This window comes from Phlebotomus papatasi, chromosome 2 (assembly GCF_024763615.1).
Source record: "Phlebotomus papatasi isolate M1 chromosome 2, Ppap_2.1, whole genome shotgun sequence".
NCBI lineage: Eukaryota > Metazoa > Arthropoda > Insecta > Diptera > Psychodidae > Phlebotomus > Phlebotomus papatasi.
Genome location: NC_077223.1, coordinates 59,831,917 through 59,851,246, shown reverse-complemented (window position 1 = coordinate 59,851,246; position 19,330 = coordinate 59,831,917).

Sequence of the window (19,330 nt, the reverse complement as noted above, 5' to 3'; positions counted from 1 at the left end):
CCGAGGCTCTTTGTTGTGTTTTTTTTGCTGACAGGTTACTGTGACAACAGGGTGCAAACCTGATGCACAGGCCTCCTTACCCAGGAGACACGGGTTTTGGGGTGGTCCGCGGTTTAGTATTCACTAAGGACTTGTCGTAGACGCAAAGATGCCGATACGTGCCTATAGCTATTTCCAAACAAACTATAGCCAGTTCTAAAACCAACTACAGCCATTCCCTATCCGCCACCTGGGACGCGCCCGATGGGTACCCCAACCACACGGGATTTTTTTTTTTTTTTTTTTTTTTTTTTTTTTTTTTTTTTTTTTTTTTTTTTTTTTTTTATTTCAGAACGATATTTTATTTAATCTACGCCTCAATTGAATCGATAGTAAATCAGTATACATTCAAAAAGTATCTGGAAAAGTAATTCACGGAGAATTTTTTCCCGTGAGTTCGAGCACTCCGAAAAACTGGGACACTTTTCGATCTCTTTTTAATATTTGCTGCTTATTTTGACTTTTTTAAATAACCAAATATGATAATTTTCTAAAAAAAAACTTAATTTGTAGTTAGGGTAAGTGTGCCAAATTCCGGCCAGCTTGCAATATCGGCCACCTTTTTTGTTCCTCGAATTTCCATAAACTTTTAGATTTTACGTACTCTAGAGATTATACAATGCAAAAGAATAACAAAAAATGTAGCTTCCACAAACGAGATGACGTGAAAAAGATATTGGAAAAATTCCTGGAGGGCAAGGAACTATGAGAATGAAGGTGGCCGAAATAGGGCACCAAAGCTATGTCTACATTTTTATTCATTTTAAAATGTATTAAGAATGGTTTTAGAGTAAATAAAGACGATAAACTGTCTACAAGGTTCTAAGCAACACTCCTTAAGTAGAAGGAATAAAAAAAATCAATTTCTATTAAAGATATTACATTTCAAACTTGAGACTTTGGCTCTTGCATGCAACTATGCCGAAATTTGGCACACTTACCCTACACAGTTTCGAAAAATTTCTGCACATTTGTTTTTTCCTTTATTTTTAAAATTGCGGCAGATTATGTAATATGAGTTGATAAAAATGGTCAGTTAAATATAAATTTTTAAGTGCTAAATGATTCATTTTAAATTCATGAAAAAGCAAAATATCGTTGAGAAAGGGAAAATTATAAAGGTATATGATACTGACTTATCGGTTATAGTTAAAAGCGGTTATAAATGATCAATTTAAATTTTTACCGACAAAAATATAATGTTAGTGACCACAGTGGAATATTTGATTGACCATACGAAATACATTTGTGGTCAATGACCACAAATGTTTTTTTTTCTAGTGTAATTTTATTTTTCATATTTCACTTTCTCTGGTTAGAACTTCCCACTTCATTTCTATAATTTTATATCTCTGTTGATGGTATTAATCTTTGACAGAGACATTTATAGTCAGTAAAATGTTTTCTTTTGCTTGGTAAGAATGTAAAATTTATAAGAAATTACTTTGAACCATATCTGAGATGTCAATCTTGTCGTAAACTTAAACATTGAAAAAGACCAGTTCATAGTACTTATAACATAAAAATATCATTTCCTTACTTTATTAGTGAACTAGTGTTTAACGATCAATAGATCAGGAAAAAGAGCTAGTGAAAAGCCTAGATCAGATAATAAATTGTAGATGAGATTGTAAATGCGAGTTAAATAGGATTGCATGCAAATTCAATTTGGAGCTGAACTTAAAGCACTTAATGCCCCAACTGCTAATTTAGAGTATGAAATATTGCTATTTTTTATTTAAACCAAATTCAACGATTCAGATTGAAGCGTATATTAAAACGCCAGCTTCATATTAACAGACATTTATTGTCTAAAATTCCCGTCCAACTCCTCGATTCTGTCAATAGCGCGGCTACTTATGGGTTCTGCTGACCCGAATAAGAATAGCGCTGTACAGAGGGGGACAGAATTGGGAACAATAACAAGAATTTAAAATAATATAATAATGATTATGTGTTGTTCTGCAACAAGATGGTCTGTCAGAAAAATGACAAAAGTTATTTTTTAAATTTATGAAATTTTTATTTATTTATTTATTTATTTTTTGAAAACTAACAGCAATACTATCATTAACATATGGAATTTGTTAAATTCGAATTTGTTTTTGTTTTCAAAATAATCTCTTATTTTTTTTTATTTCATGCACAAAGTAATATACCAACAGTAACCTCGTCACCATAGGTATATTGTTATGGAAACTCCATGCATAACATCTGTAATTGAGGAAGCCCCATGCTGAAATGTTCGCAAATATTTCTTCCATGAATTTAACAAATTTAAATTTATAGACACTGAAATTCCCCATGGTACCCTGTGTAACGTGATTTAATAGGAATATAATGAACCATTATTCACTTTGAGGGTATTTGCTCTGGCCTCTCGCTAATGTATCGAATTGCTCAAACAATTAATCTCTCTGCTGAAGAAGTAAAAAGCTCCTCAAGTTGCTACTTTTCAATTGTGAAGGCGTTGCGCAGTTGGTAATTAAAATCACAGATAATTGCCACGTTGAGTGGTAAATGAAGCTTGTGGACATGGCTTTAAATCGAAAAGTAGCATGCAGTTCTTAGAAATACTCTTGGGTGGTGAACTTTCAATTTTTTTTCAAGGTACTCCATCACCAGCCGAGTCTTTCAAAAGTGGTTTTATTTTCGTAATATTCTTATTTATACTGTCTAACTTGAATATGCAAAAAATGCAAAAATAGAGAAAATGTACCTAATTCTTTAAGTTTTCGATATTCATATTTCTGCGCCGTCATACCCCCAAATTAGGGGTTGATACTTTGGCAAAATTTTACGAATTTGACGATATAGGGGAAAGCGCGCTACCTTCGAAAGATTTATGCTTCGCACAAATCCTTTTCTAAATTTGGTGGTTTATTAAATTTTATAAATACATTGATATTTACATGTACTAATGAATTTTATTATGAAGTAGCTGAAATCAAAAGCAAGACCTTTCCAAAAATAAGTTACGCTCACGCTTCTCTGTCACCCTAAAGCGGTTTTCTGACTACAGGTTTAGTCCAGTTCTCAGGTTTCTACACGTTTAGCCCAGTTAAGTTAATTTTTTACAAAAAAAATCGTAATTGATAAGAAATTAGAGTAGTTAAGCTATATATGGCTATGTCTTAGGTCTGAAGCCCGTAGCTTAACCTGACCTACAGATCTTTGTAAAATAACTGAGATTACCGTTGATGACGGAAACTTTGCATCTCTGCTTTTTGTAAGCTTTTCTTTAATTCTAGAACTCTAGAGTAGTTCCGAGATCATAAGGGCACTAATTATATCTAAAGATGATCCCTACCCAAGAAACATTTTTTTCTCAATATAGTCTTATAGAATTCCCGAATCATGGCTTATCAGAAAGTCTCAAAGAACGATTTGCTTAAATAACGCTTGTAGACTACCTAAAATAGTCGTTGAGACCTTTATATATAAAAGTGGCGCACCATTAAGGGGCTCAAGTGACTCTATAAGCATTACTGTGAAAGGAAACTGAAGAGTTCTATGAGACAATCTTATAAAACATCTATATATCTTCTGAGAGAATGCTTATACAATAATCTAAATTTAATATTATAAATGGATATGAACCTGTTATAAGACCATGATCAGAATAATTAAAAGAATCAAGAATTTTTTCGTTTTTATACATATTTATCTAATTCCATTTTATGTATTTATAATTTTTTAATGTAGTTTATCATGTTTAGGAATTTATTAGTTCACCATTACCGCCATTCCAGAGATACAAAGATGGTCGCTGTACCTGTGCCGCGAACCCATGAAAATCCATTTTGTCCCTGTAAATAATCTGCTGAACGCATCTTCTTTTTCCTTATTAATATCAAATCTGTATATGAAGAAACGCCTCCCAACTTCGTCTCGACTGAATTTTACGCTTATTTGTAATTTTTTAAGTCAGTTATGAGTATACTACAAGTCTCCAATAGATCCAGGTCAAATTTAAGGGAAATCAGGGGAAGTTGTTGACATTTTGCATGCAGTGTTTGGATTGCAAAGCATTTTTCACACAAATTAATTCAATAACAGTAGATTTGCTGTATTGTGCTAATGTTTTAAGGTGAAAATGTGCGGTGGTATAGTTATAACGAGTGTATAATCAAGAAATAAAGAAATTACAAAATTTTACAGCATCTTCTCAAAGAATGTCTCACATTCTTTTTCAGTAGTGCTCAAAGAACTTCCTGAGTATCTTAGTAGTGCGCCACTTTTACATATAAGGGTCACTGAGACTCATTCGGGAGTAGTACAAGCGGTGTTAAGGCTTTTGTCCTTATTAACACATACTTTGAGCTTGATGTAAGTAAAAGGGACAGATAATCCTAACCGGCTTATGTAGGTGAGATTCTTAACGTGAGCTAACTCGGAGTGCATGCAAATTCGATTTAGAGCTGAAGTTGGGAGACGCCATTCAGTTATCTTGAATCAAATTCGTGAAATTATACAAATTTTGTATTTAAACCAAAATATCAAGGATTTTGATGAACTGACAGAAAAGTGTTATATGGGTGAAATGTAGACCAGAATGTTCTCTATAATTTTGCCGTAGAACTTGAACTCATCGATTACTCAGAAGCCAAGATAAGCGAGGTTTTTTGTTTCTTAACTCGTTTTTTCATCCAGAGTTCCCCAAGTAGTCATTTGTTGAACTTCAACTATATCAAAGAATTGTTGTATTTTGAGAGACTTTCCATTTAAAACCCTATTTTAAGTGTCTTGGTGGAGTAGAGGCAGTCAAATTGGCATCTGAGTGATTTCAAAGCGTTATTATGGGAAAAATCAATTTTTTCACACTTAAACGGCAAAATCGGAGTGATAGCGTAGTCTGATCGAAAAATGATGTATGGACGAAATGTAGAGACAAATGTGCTCTACAATTATGTCGAAGTAATCATCAAAATCGGTTCAGCGACAGTCGAGATAATTGAGGTTATGTGATATTGAAATTGGTTTTTCGACTGTGGCGCCCCTGGTGTTGGTCCCACGAAGTTCAAATATTCTAGAAAGTTGTAGCATTTTGTGAGATCTTTCGTTTAAGCTCTCATTCATCAAAATCGGTCACATAGAACCGGAGATATGATTTTTTGAATTTTGTGAACTTTGACCCCTCATATCTCCGGTTCTATTGAAACCACAGCGCACATACGCACCATTTTGGAAACGTCCTAGACTGGACTACAACATACTAAAATTTCATTAACTTGCACAATGCCGTTTTTGAGAAAAGTGACTTTGAATTTCGATGAATTTTGACGCTATCACAGCGCCACCTGTGGTGGATTTTTGAACTTCCATCTGAAAGTGCTCATCGAGACGAAACCAAAAAGGTAAAATTTAGGTCGCTATGTTAGTTAGAACCGGAGATAGAGGCCGGTCAATGTTCAAACTTTGACCCCTTATAGCTCGGGTCAGGGGTTATGGATCGACTTAAGGTTTTTCTGTTTGATAGGTATAATCAACGGCTACAACATACTAAATTTTCAGCCCGATGCACAATGGAATTTTTGAGTTATTTAACTTATAAGATTTAAAAATTTTCTTTTTAATAATAGCGCCCCTAGCGGTGGTTTTATGAACTTGCGATGTTAGAAGGGGAAGTGGCATTTCACGAGAGCTTTCCAAAAAGCCCTCATTTTTTAAATTCTGACAATTAGAACCGGAGTTATGGCCATTTTAAGAAATTTTATTTTGACCCTTATAGCTCGGGTCAGGGGGGTCGGGGGACCTTAAGTTTGATATTGATGGAAAGCTCTAAGGTCCAGCTATAACATACTAAAATTTGAGCCCGCTCGATGCCATAGGGGCGGAGCTATTGAGAAAACAAAAAAGGGGGGTCTTCAAAATGGCGGAAGGAGGGGTGGGGGGTGGGGAGTCAATGCACCAAGTTGCAATTTTCACCCGATATATAACCTTTGCCGAAAACCGCAAGTCGATATCTTTTTTAGTTTAGGAGCTATTAAGCTCCAAAGAGCGGCCGGCCGGCCGGCCGGGAACGTAAAAGGGACAGATAATCCTAACCGGCTTATGTAGGTGAGATTCTTAACGTGAGCTAACTCGGAGTGCATGCAAATTCGATTTAGAGCTGAAGTTGGAAGACGCCATTCAGTTATCTTGAATAAAATTCGTGCAATTATACAAATTTTGTATTTAAACCAAAATATCAAGGATTTGGATGAACTGGCACAAAAGTGATATATGGGTGAAATGTAGACCAGAATGTTCTCTATAATTTTCCTATAGAACATGATCTCATCGATTACTCAGAAGCCAAGATAAGCGAGGTTTTTTGTTTCTTAACTTTTTTTTCATCCAGAGTGCCCCAAGTGTTCATTTGTTGAACTTCAACTATATCAAAAAATTGTTGTATTTTGTGGGACTTTTCATTTAAAACCCTATTTTAAGTGTCTTGGTGGAGTAGAGGCAGTCAAATTGGCATCTGAGTGATTTCAAAGCGTTATTATGGGAAAAATCAATTTTTTTCACACTTAAACGGCAAAATCGGAGTGATAGCGTAGTCTGAGCGGAAAATGATGTATGGACGAAATGTAGAGACAAATGTCCTCTACAATTATGTCGAAGTAATCATCAAAATCGGTTCAGCGACAGTCGAGATAATTGAGGTTATGTGATATTGAAATTCGTTTTTTGACTGTGGCGCCCCTGGTGTTGGTCCCACGAAGTTCAAATGTTCTAGAAAGTTGTAGTATTTGGTGAGATCTTTCGTTTAAGCCCTCATTCATCAAAATCGGTCACATAGAACCGGAGATATGATTTTTTAAATTTTGTGAAATTTGACCCCTCATATCTCCGGTTCTATTGAAACCACAGCGCACATACGCACCATTTTGGAGACGTCCTAGACTGGACTACAACATACTAAAATTTCATTAACTTGCACAATGCCGTTTTTGAGAAAAGTGACTTTGAATTTCGATGAATTTTGACGCTATCACAGCGCCACCTGTGGTGGATTTTTGAACTTCCATCTGAAAGTGCTCATCGAGACGAAACCAAAAAGGTAAAATTTATGTCGATATGTTAATTAGAACCGGAGATAGAGGCCGGTCAATGTTCGAACTTTGACCCCTTATAGCTCGGGTCAGGGGTTATGGATCGACTTAAGGTTTTTTTTGTTTGATAGGTATAATCAACGGCTACAACATACTAAAATTTCAGCCCGATTGCATAAGGAATTTTTGAGTTATTTAACTTTTAAGATTTAAAAATTTTCTTTTTAATAATAGCGCCCCTAGCGGTGGTTTTAAGAACTTGCGATGTTAGAAAGGGAAGTGGCATTTCACGAGAGCTTTCCAAAAAGCCCTCATTTTTTAAATTCTGACAATTAGAACCGGAGTTATGGCCATTTTAAGAAAATTTTTTTGGACCATTATAGCTCGGGTCAGGGGGGTCGGGGGACCTTAAGTTTGGTATTGATGGAAAGCTCTAAGGCCCAGCTATAACATACTAAAATTTGAGCCCGCTCGATGCCATAGGGCCGGAGCTATTGAGAAAACAAAAAAAGGGGGGTCTTCAAAATGGCGGAAGGAGGGGTGGGGGGTGGGGGGTCAATGCACCATGTTGCAATTTTCATACGATATTTAACCTTTGCCGAAAACCGCAAGTCGATATCTTTTTTAGTTTAGGAGCTATTAAGCTCCAAAGAGCGGCCGGACGGCCGGCCGGCCGGCCGGGAACGTAACTTAGCCCCCCATATATTCGTGATCAGGAAGTGGCGAAACACATTTTGGCCAAGTTTGAGCGCGATCGGAGGACATGAAATTTTGTTAGGATTATAGTAGGTGAGATTGTTAAGAATCTCACGTAATAGCCACATATATATTCGTGATATATATGTAGTGCTGAAACACATTTTGGCCAAGTTTGAGGTCGATCGGACGACATGAAATTTTGTTAGGATTATAATAGGTGAGATTGTTAAGAATCTCACCTAATATTATAGAAGATATTTTCTTGAGAAATATTATCTTTTAAAAAGTGTTTCGTAGAACATAATTTCTCACAAAAGTATAATAATAAGCTTACCATATAGAGAAATAAAGCAATTTTAAACAAAAATTAAATTGTAAATTTTGAGTTTTTCTTACCTATTCAGATGGGCAAAGACCAATTCTTAAGACGACGAATAAGAAGTTAAAGACCCAAGAGTAAAAGAAAGCAATTTCTTTGAATTTTTATTTACTCATTTGAAACAGCGAGGACTGATCTCAAAGTTTAAAATTTACTTCTGTTCAAAATTACCCCTTTGAACTGTAATATAAAGTTTCCGCAGATCATTCGACATTTGTTTGAAACTATGACCAATACAAAAGTACTTTTTTAAGTTTATTGATAGTTGTTCTTTCTGTCTTAAGAACCATAGTAAATCGTTCTTCAAATCTATTGTTGATATTTTCTTTAACTCTTAAAACAACAATATTAATAACATATTGATGTTGTTCAGATGCAATAAGAACTTTTTATTTACATTAATAGCAATTATTACGTTTATGGATTTTTCGTATCTTGACATTGTTGTTGATCAGTTATGAATCGGCTGTACGTTCATTTACGAGAGTATATAGAGTGTTAGAAGAGTCATCCACTGTGTGCGACCTAGAAACTGTCCCACAGCATAGAACTCAATTGCAAGCTAATTGCTTTATAAGTAACCACTCGAAAGTCCTCTCAAAACATCTTCACAATTCACCCCATTCTTAGTTTTAACTCGACCAGAGCAAAATGGATGATTTCTTTCACAATGCAACCCTCATTTCCCCTAGGAGACAATTAAAATGAACCAAATGATGTGACTATAGTACAGTTTTTTGCTGAGAACAGAATTTTTTTTCAGTAAATCGAAAAAGAGCTGTAGGTAACAGAAACTCCCCCAACTTTTCATATCGCATGAATTGCATTCATTATTCTTTCTTTTGTTCCAACATGCTCACAAAGCATCCAGCAAGACAATTCCCATCCGAGAGTCGATTGCACGTGTGAAAAGCTGTTGAAAACTCTTATGAGGTACGTTGAAAAATATCTGACAATTCCCTGCTGAGGGTTAAGGGGAAAGAGGGGCAATTTGCGGAGCTTGACTATTTTTCTGTGACTTTTACTAATTGAAAAATTCACTCATAATTAAAATAAAACCGTCGAGCATAAGGGATTAAAACATGAGGTTTTCGTAAGCACAATTGTTCAGGTGCTGAATGCTCTTTTGTTATATTATATGTAGACAGTATATTGAATCTATAGGAGTTGATGAGAGAATGACCGTCTTAATGAAGACTCTTCTAAGCTAACGGTACATTTTCACTGTTCTGCGGTTGTGCAAACTGCTTCTTGAGAGCACACAATGCAACTTATTCCATGGTGTTGCTCACATGAAGTATATGGGCATATGTCAAATACCCTAAAGCACTATATTCAGCTTATACTGAACACCATGCAACATCCTGCACTTAGGACATATTCCTAAATATAAGTTCACAACAAAATTTTGTGAAGTGAAGTACATGTGTGAAAAAGCCCCAGACTTCTTTATATGGGTAAAAGGAGAGTTAGTGAAGGGGTTGGAACAATATCGTACAGACGTTGTCTTTTAAAACCATAAAGCTATTTACTTTTCTCACCCTCGTCTCAGATGACGATGCACGGGGGTTTTCCGGAGGAAATTGTGTGTGTTCACTTAAGTGGATGCGCAGAAATTCCCTCAGAAATCCTCTGTACGGATTTGAGTGTTATTTAGAACCTCAGACAAACTGTTTGATGGTCATTTGATTGAAATGGGAATTGATTTTCCAAGAAGGAGCAGAGGCAGACTTTGAATTTTGTCCTTATATGCAATATTAAATCTTGAAAGTTTATCTTTGAAGAGCATATACGAATCACAATCAAGCTCTTCTCTTTGATGCATAAAATTATTTCAAAACTAACTCGAGTACTAACAAGAACTTATAAAGTTTCCCTCAAGATGCTGAAGCACTAATCCTTATATCAATTTCCTTGTCAAATAAGAATGTTCCCCCATGATGTCGTAGAAAAATTAATTCTCTTTCATTACAGCACAACTCAAGTATTGCATTAATTTTCCACTCTTATGAACAGCCCCAGACTTTTCATTCCAACCCTCACGTTAGATGACTTACGATGATGAGTCCTTTGAACAAATCACCTCATATTCTTATAACATGTTAAGTTTACCTCTGTCACACTCCTTGGCAACTTGTTATATCATTTTCAACCATATCTCCTATATAGCTCAAGAGCCTAAGTTTGTGTATCTCTGCAAACTCCATCACTCATTGTTTTGTGCACTTTGCAAATATCCTGCACAGAAAGTTTTTTTTATGACCCCGTGTCTCAGCAAAAGACAGCTTTTGATTCACATAATTAATTATTGATGGGCTACACGACAAACACATCAGTTTTGACTTTTATTTTCCAACTAACGTCCATCAGGTCTAACACTTAACAAGGTATGATGGATATATATTAGAACTGTTAGTCTTTGAATAATATATCTCAGTTATTGTTAATTATGTCAATAGATTCTATGATAGGGTCACAGCCTTTACAATTGAATTTAAAGTCATTAAAGTGTTTGTTCTTGGATATTGCATCGTTAGGTAATGACTACTACACACTGGAAAAATTTAAGTTCTTATTTAGCATTATCGAAGAAATTTGGCAGCTTTTCCTACATAATCGTAAACAATTTTCTTCAGTATATTAAATGCTGAAGAAAATTACTAATCTTTCTAATAGTATATAGTGGGCATAAAACTCACTCAAAATATTTCTTGAGATTTCAATTAAGATAGCAATAAGGGAGAATAAAGGAGGGGCGGAATGATAACTTTTCGATACTATTTAATCGACAGTATCGAAAAATCGGTATCTCGTAGATTTAGTGAATGACGGATTTTTAAACATTATTGGACCATTCATTGCACCATTCTCAAAAGAATGTAACTGTTGACAAATATCTATATTAGCTACAAAAGGTGCAGCTATCATTTTAATTTTTGAGAATCGACAGTCGATACTATCGAAAAGAAATTATCATGTTACCCCAGATTTTATTTTTGCCAAGAGTCCGGTCAAATTTTAATTGTTTATTATAGGTCGAACCAGGGTATACCTAGAGCAAAGTGCGACTCATCAGTACGAACCCCAGTTGGAAAGGTTTCAACTATATCTAGGGGAGACTGGGGCACATGTAACCATTTTCGATAGATGCGAATTTGAGGTGATTTTCCAAGGACACCGTGATTTTTTGGAAAATATTTCTTAGCTCATGTTTTACCCTTGGGTATAGGCAATTCGTCGAGGGTAATGTGGATGCTGGAAAACAATTGAGTTTTCCATAAAAATAAAATTTGTGTCCCTGTGCTTTTTTCTCTTTTCACAAAATACCTGGGGTACACAGTAAAAAATAATTACTACGATTATCGCGTGTAATGGGAGTAAATCGATTATCGTAGTAGTTTTCGCTGAATATCTCTAGTTGAATTTAACCCGCTGAATTTTTTATAAGTTGAAAATTTTTAGTTTAATATTTTTAAAGTTGAATTTAACGGGCTGAAATTTTTTTCCGTTTAATTTAGCTTAGTTGAATTAATTGAGTTGATTTTTTTCGTTGAATTTTCTTTTAGCTGAATTTTTTTTAAGTTGAATTTCCTTTTGGTTTGTTTCTTTAATATAAATTATAAATAAAACAAATTTGTATAAATTCAAGTATTTTTTTTATTATTTTCTTCTTTGGGAACAATAATAATTGAACATGTTGAACGATGTAATATCCACTGAAAACGCTCCTTACAAGTATTTTGTATGGATTAGTGGCCCGTTGTCCATACAAATATAACGTATTCACAAATGTCCTTGTCTAAAAAAGAATAAAAATTGTAAAGAAAAAAGTAAGATATGGGAAAAGTTATGTAGTCATGTTACAAGCATTATAGTTAAGTCTTAAAATAACTATTTTATTTTAAGGGCTTACGTGGGTCGCGCATTCTTGGAAAAAACAGCATATTATTCTTTGACGTCTTTCTTCAACATAATAAACAGAAAAATAATTCGAGCTCATAAGCATAAAAATGTATAACATTTTATCTATATTTTCTGAAATTTGCAATTAAAAATCTTTAAAATTCACCTATTGGGACCTGATTTTCGAAGACTTATTTTGAAAAAACATGCTTTTCCGTGGACAAGATTTCTCAGAGTATATTCATCAGAAATAAAAAAAAACTAAATATTTCCTATTAGCTTATGAGTTAAGCTCGTACTTGAACGGTAGTATTTTTCATCTTGATCACAACTTATTTTACAAGAGAAAACGTGGTATAAAATACGACAAAAATTGTATTTTTTTTATCTAAAATTCTACCAATAATACAAATTTTATTTTAAAAAATTACCATTCAAGTACGAGTTTACTCGTCAGCTAATAGGAAATATTTATCTTTTTGATTTCTGATAAATACATTCTGAGAAATCTTTTCCACGGAAAAGCATGTTTTTTTCAAAATAAGTATCCAGAAATCTGGTCTCAACAGCGGTATTTTAAAGATTTTTAATATAAAATTCCAGAAAATATTGTTTAAATGTTGTAATTTTATATGCTTAACAACTTAAATTATAATAAATATTTTAATATCGAAAAAAATTACAGAAAATATGGTATTTTCTAATCTTTTTGACTCATCTACTCTTTTAAGTGTAATATTAGCAGATTGTTAGCATAATTTATGTCTGTGTTTGGAATTTTACGTGAAATTTTTAAAATTACAGTGCCATACTACTAAAATGCATTTACGATTCTTATAAAGCAAAATTCAGTGATTACTTATGTCTCAAAACGATTTTAATACCAAGGAAAAATTATGCACAAATTTAAATTAATTGAAAACACAAATTTAAATTAATTCATATCAATAACTCATATCTCTACAACCATAATGCTTGTAAAATTTTGATTCTGCAAATTTACCTAATATTTGTCTGGATGGTGGCTCACTCCTAAAGATAAATATTTTTAATATCCGTCCCCGCCTGTGAATTAAAATAATTTAAAAAAAAAATAAAACTAATACCCTATGTTGATATCTGAATAATAAAATATGGATGGCAAAGCGTTCTAGATTTGCGGAATGCTCGATTCGCGAAATACATATTTCCTTGAATATTTTCATTTTACATGGCTTGATACATACCGACTTAATACAGATTGAATTAATTATTAAATTGCAAAAAAACAACAAAGAGCAGTAAAAAAATTTTGGATGGCAATTAATTAAATTTGGTTAAAATTTAAAAATGGATAAACCTGAGAGAACTTTTCACAATAACTTTAATTCTTAAATTTTTTTTTATATAAGACACGAGGTCGAGCATTTCGCAAAGCTAGAACGCTTTGTTTCCCTGTTTTGCTCTCTCAGGAAAAAAAAATGTTTTGCACACTTTTTGTCTCCCTTAATTCCATTTTGAGGCTTAAGGGAGATATGTTTGGAGCACTAGAGTTTTCTTTTGGCTGGATTTGTTTATTTTGGGAGCTCAGACAGTCAGATTCAGGTTTCCATGCGTGGAGCTGATTGATGTCGAATGATTCAAAGAAATCCTCAGCTTTTGAGAAATTCGTGAATTTCTCAACTTTCTGGAAATCTATCTGACTTCCTGTGTCCCTGGGTTTAGGAAAATTGTCAAAAACTTACCGTAAAATAGTGAAAAACTGTTGAGATTGTCAGCTTCCTTTTGCACTTGTGCTGCACAATGACACCTTTGTGAACTTCTAACGCCGCCGCCGCAGTGGGCTTTTCATTACAACGATAATTGGTTGAAAATTCAGGTAAAGTTGAATTTTACAACGATAATCGTTGAAAAGCTCAACTCAAGGTTTAAAATTGGCACAATAATCAGATGAAAATTTCAACTTTCAGTTGAATATTCAACTAAAGTTAAATATTCAACTGATAGTTTAATTTTCAAGTAAAAGTTGAATTTTACAGCAATAATCTTTTGAAATTTCAACTTTTTGTTCTAATATTACTACGATTATCGGTTTAATGTCGGGAATTCAACTAGAAAAATTCATCTTGTTTTTACTGTGTAGAAGTAAACACTTTCTGGGGAGGATGTAAACATCTTTTTTCCCACTCTTGAAATTAACTTTGCACCACTCTCGATTATTTTAATTACTTAAGAGATATATAAAGACTGTATATTTTTCAAAAAATCATGACACTTTTTACAAAGAATAATTAAAATAGCAAAAAAACTAAAAGCATGCATATCAAAGACATTTTTCAATGGATTTTCCCCATATTTTGACATCATGTGACTTTTTATTGAACACAGCACCACCAATTTTTTTCGTAATCTATGAATTATAGATATTTCGCATGAAGGTCAATTTCCCGCTCTTTTACCTACTCATTTTGTGAAATTGAAATTGCCTGGTTACATCTACCCCAAATGCTGTTTTCTGACCAATTATTAATTCTTTTAAAGTAATGAGAATCTCAATTTCTCTAGTAAATGCATTAATATAATCCTAAAAGATGTAGGAAAGAACTGGTATTGCTACATTTCGATTATTTTACACAGTTTTTAATTTCCAGGTGGAAATCCAAATGACCAAAATAATTGAAATATCAACATTTTCGGGAAAAATGATTTTTATTTTTAAAGTATTAGGATTTTATTGACCAATTCTTCTGTGGACATACATCCCCATGGTATCTATGAATGCTTATGGGTTTTATCCTCTGGAGTCTTAAAATTAATGAAAAAATCACAGTGTTTACAACTACCCCAGATTACTACAGCCCCAGTTCCCCCTATAAACATTTTAAAATTTTCGAAAATTGATTTAACAATTAAATTCCCCGTAAAAGTGATCGAATGAAGTTTCAATGCTTCAAATAATTATACCATTTAACCAAGGCTATCAAAATGTGACAATAAGAATGGGTGTTATAACAATTTTATTGGCTAATCTTTGGACCGCTTATACTGTAGCTCAGATCAGTGGTGTTAGTGAAAAGTTAACATTTTCTGGGTTAACCCCTTAACGACGAGACACTTTTTTCGGACTGAAAATCAACAATAAAAATTAAACTGAAAAACATAATCAATGTTAAGTCTTACATCTAACCTTGGAAAGTCCAACAGAGTCTGATTCGGTGTATTTTGTGCTTCTATGAACGATAGGGACAAAAATAGCCCAAAAATTTAAGTAATTTCTCTGACAATACCAATGAATAATATTTTTCGCTTTAATGGAAAATATTACGTATGAGTATTGTAGTTTTTATTGCCAAAGGGGTTTTGCTTAAAAAAATTGGAAGTATAAAAAATAAATAAAATCAATTATGAATTTGAGAATTTAAAAATTCGCCATTATATTCAAAAACCGTTAACACTATTTAAATCGTATTATACTCCAGAATGGAAGGTTACGTGGAGTACGGATGTGGCATTACATTCTAATGTCTAATATCGTCCAACCGATATTGAGCCTTCCTCCAGAAGCTGCTCTTTATCGTAGAAGCAGGTGGCAGCAAAGATCGATTTTTAGTGGCTATCGTATTTGCGATCTATGAGTATCAAAACGTGTACCTTTATAGTCTCAATCTAATGAGGTCGGATGTTATCTCGAACCAAGAAGCTAAAATTGTAAAGAATATCAACAAACTAAAGTAATATAAAGATCGTTGCTTATTTCAGCATCGGGGCATTCTGTAATTCTTTTGTACCTGTATCCATTACTAGTCGAAGAAACACCTCTTCGACAAGGAACACCTATTGGCAATTTTTATCAAAATATTGAAATTTATTTAATTTATGACGTTTTTCATTAAACTACTTTTTCATTATATAAAGATACACAGTAAAAAAAATTTACAATGTTAATCGTTGGTTTGCTTTTTACCACGATTATTCTTGTAAATTTACTCAAATTATGTATTTGAGCAAAACGAGTAATCTGAAAATGTGTAATTTAAATTTCATGTAATCGTAAACTGTGTAATCAATTAAGTGATGAAATATTGTACTTTTTTAGTAACGTTCTGTTGCTAGTGCGAAAATAGAGAAAATACTGTAACGGAAGTGGTTTTTTACGTCATACGGTATCAAATTTCATTTTCTTGTTTTATATTACGTATTTTTTCACCGTACAGCGAAATTAGCGAATAATTACACAGCTGTGTACATTTTGTTACAGATTTCGTGTAACATTATACAGTTTTCAGGCAAAATGTGTAGAAATTACATGAATGTGTACTAGTACACAAAATTACATGTTTAATGTAAAATTTACAATAAAAATCATGGTAAAGCAGCCAAATATTTTTTACTGTGTAGATGTTTAAATTTCATTTCTCAAATGGCCAAATAGGGCGTCACTAGGTCATACGAGTTCTCAACGTGCCAAAAAGTCTTCATTCGACCCTATCCAACTAAGATCCATTTTTTATATTCAAAATTTTATAATTAACTTTGAAAGCAAAAGGTCGTTATATGAAATTTTACAAGTTATTAGGAAATAAGAGCTTTGTGGGACCACGGACTAAAGTCGAAAAATATGTTTTGGGAATTTCAACATTGAATGTCTAAAAAATGGGAATATGAAATTTAATTAAACTTATAGGATGTACGACCTATTCGGCAACTGTTAACCTAGTCGACGGCCGAGTTCACCATTCTTAGTCATTCATTCCTATGACACGTCCAACCCCTTATTCTTAGACGGGTGCTGAAATACATGATTCTCTTCTTGCATATGGCAATTAACATCAGTACTTAAGTGAGTAAGCATGAATTATTATCGGAAATAGTTTACTCCGAGGAAATTGAAAGATACAAGTGGCACTTTCAGCTCCACATTTTCCATTTTGATTTTTTAGCATTACTTCTGTGAGCCCCATAGGGCTTAGAAACTGAAATTCAATTCAGTAAACAAAAACAAGACCGGAGATCAAATTTACAGAACTGATCAGACTAAATTTTTACTGGCTATTATATGAAATTATAAAGAAAATTTAGCCTCACTTACCGTTTAGATGAGAGGAAATGGCTTGGATTAAGGCGTAATAACATGAGTGTACAATGATAGAGGGTTTATTCCGGGAACGAGTGATACGTAATACGAGTATATTATCGTAATATGGCTTTCAGGTCAGAGATTTACTTATTTCTTACTTAACTTCTCTAATTTTTTTATCAGACAAGATTTTTTTTAAATACGATGACTTTGGTTTAAACATTAAGAACAAAACAAATGTACCATTAGATTTTCTAATAAATTGGATGAAGAACTGGCGTGTTGTGTATTGATAGGGGACTCTCCGTTGGTGGTCAGTGTATTTGAAGTCACTTCACAAAGAAAAACACTTCTTCAATCTTTCCCAGAGCTTTCGGTCCTGGATGTGGACCTTCTTCAGACACAAAATAACGATCCTCATAAAGTACAAAAAAAAACATAGTTTAGTCGACCACTGAAGAAGGTCCACATCCAGGACCGAAAGCTCTGGGAAAGATTGGAGAATTGTTTTTCTTTGTGAAGTGACTTCAAATCCATTGGCCACCACCGGAGAGTCCCCTATCAATCAACATTAGATTTTCAAAGATCATTAGGTCATTAGAAAAATATAGGGGGAAGTGGGTCTCCTTTGAAATTGGGATTTTTCTGCTATGTTTAACTGGAACTGAGCCATATTATAATGTAATTTAGCTTCTCAAATCTGTTTGTGCACCTAAATTATATCACGATAAGGCTCAATTTTATTTAAAAATAGACGAAAAATCCCAATTTCAAAGGTTCCCTACTTTCAAAGGTGCCCCACTTCCTCCTATGATTTCGAAACATTCAAGAACTGGGCTAAACCCCTAGTTGGAAAGCCATATAAGTCTCTTGCAGCTCTTTCTCACCTGAACCCTGCGGACTACAACAGTGACAGTGTCAAAAGGCAGTGTCAGGGGCAGTGTATAACATCGTCTGATATTTCTATTGACTCTTTAAGGGTTTTAAATACCTTCATCAGATGAAACTGCACCCTGGGGAGAAGATTGATCACTCTCATATACTTCTTACAAAATATTTTTACCGTGATCCAAATTATGAGTTATTCGACATCAAATTATTTCACTTTAGGATACGAAATTATAGCATTTCAACGCTATCACAGAAATTAAATAGTATTATTGATTTTTTTTTAATATCCTTGTTCAGAAAGCAATTTTTTTCTCTGTTTTTCATTTTCCTCACTTTGTGCTAAGTCTAAGCACTTTGACCCATTCCATCTGCAAACTGTTTTATGGCACAAACAAGGATTGTAAGTGGGAAATATGAGCCAAAAAACAGAGTGGCAGATTGAAATGATGGGACAGCTATTGACACAAACAAGGAAAGGACATACGAATAATTTTTCATGACGAAATCTTTACCACAAGGAGTAAACGACCACCAAGAAAGACAATCTGTAAGTTATTTTTTGTCCCTCTTTATTTCGATAAGAAATTTCATCAGATTTTTTTGTTTTCTCTTTTTTTTAGAATATATATATATTTATATATTCAATAAATATTTATATACATATAACGACAGTTAAGATTTTCATTTTATACTGTGAAATTTTATGATCTTATAGACTTTTATGCTACTTGTTATTTTCATTAACATTATTACTCATCAGTAAAAAAAACAAAACAATTCTTCATATAATCAACCTCGTACGAAACTTTTTTTGGATAAATGGTTTCGCGCCCATTAGTTATTTCGTGAAAAAAAGATTGTTTATGATTCCTCATAACATTCGGTCTTAACTTTGCATATGAGTGGCAGCGAAAAAAATATTTTACCATTTAGAAAAAAAGTTTCGTGCCAGGTTTATATTTTTAAAACAATCAGTTTTATTTTGTTTTATCCCAAATTGTCAATATATTTAAAATAAATTCTTTTACCAAATTGTTAAACTTTTTTTTTCAAGAATTTTCCCTCAATTTTATTTAATTTTTCTTCACCTATAAATGTAAATCTCTTTTATTCACTTACATTATATATGCAAATATAAAAATTATTTTTATCAACATTTATGTACACAACGCAAGGATAGAGAAAGTTGGAAAAAAAATCTTGAGCACATATTTCTCGGGGAATTTTTCACCCATTTTCTCAGGGTGTGAAGTTTGAGGGATGAAATGCCTCCAGTAAGAAGGGTGGCTTGAGTTGGAAAAAAAAGAAAACAAAATACATGAA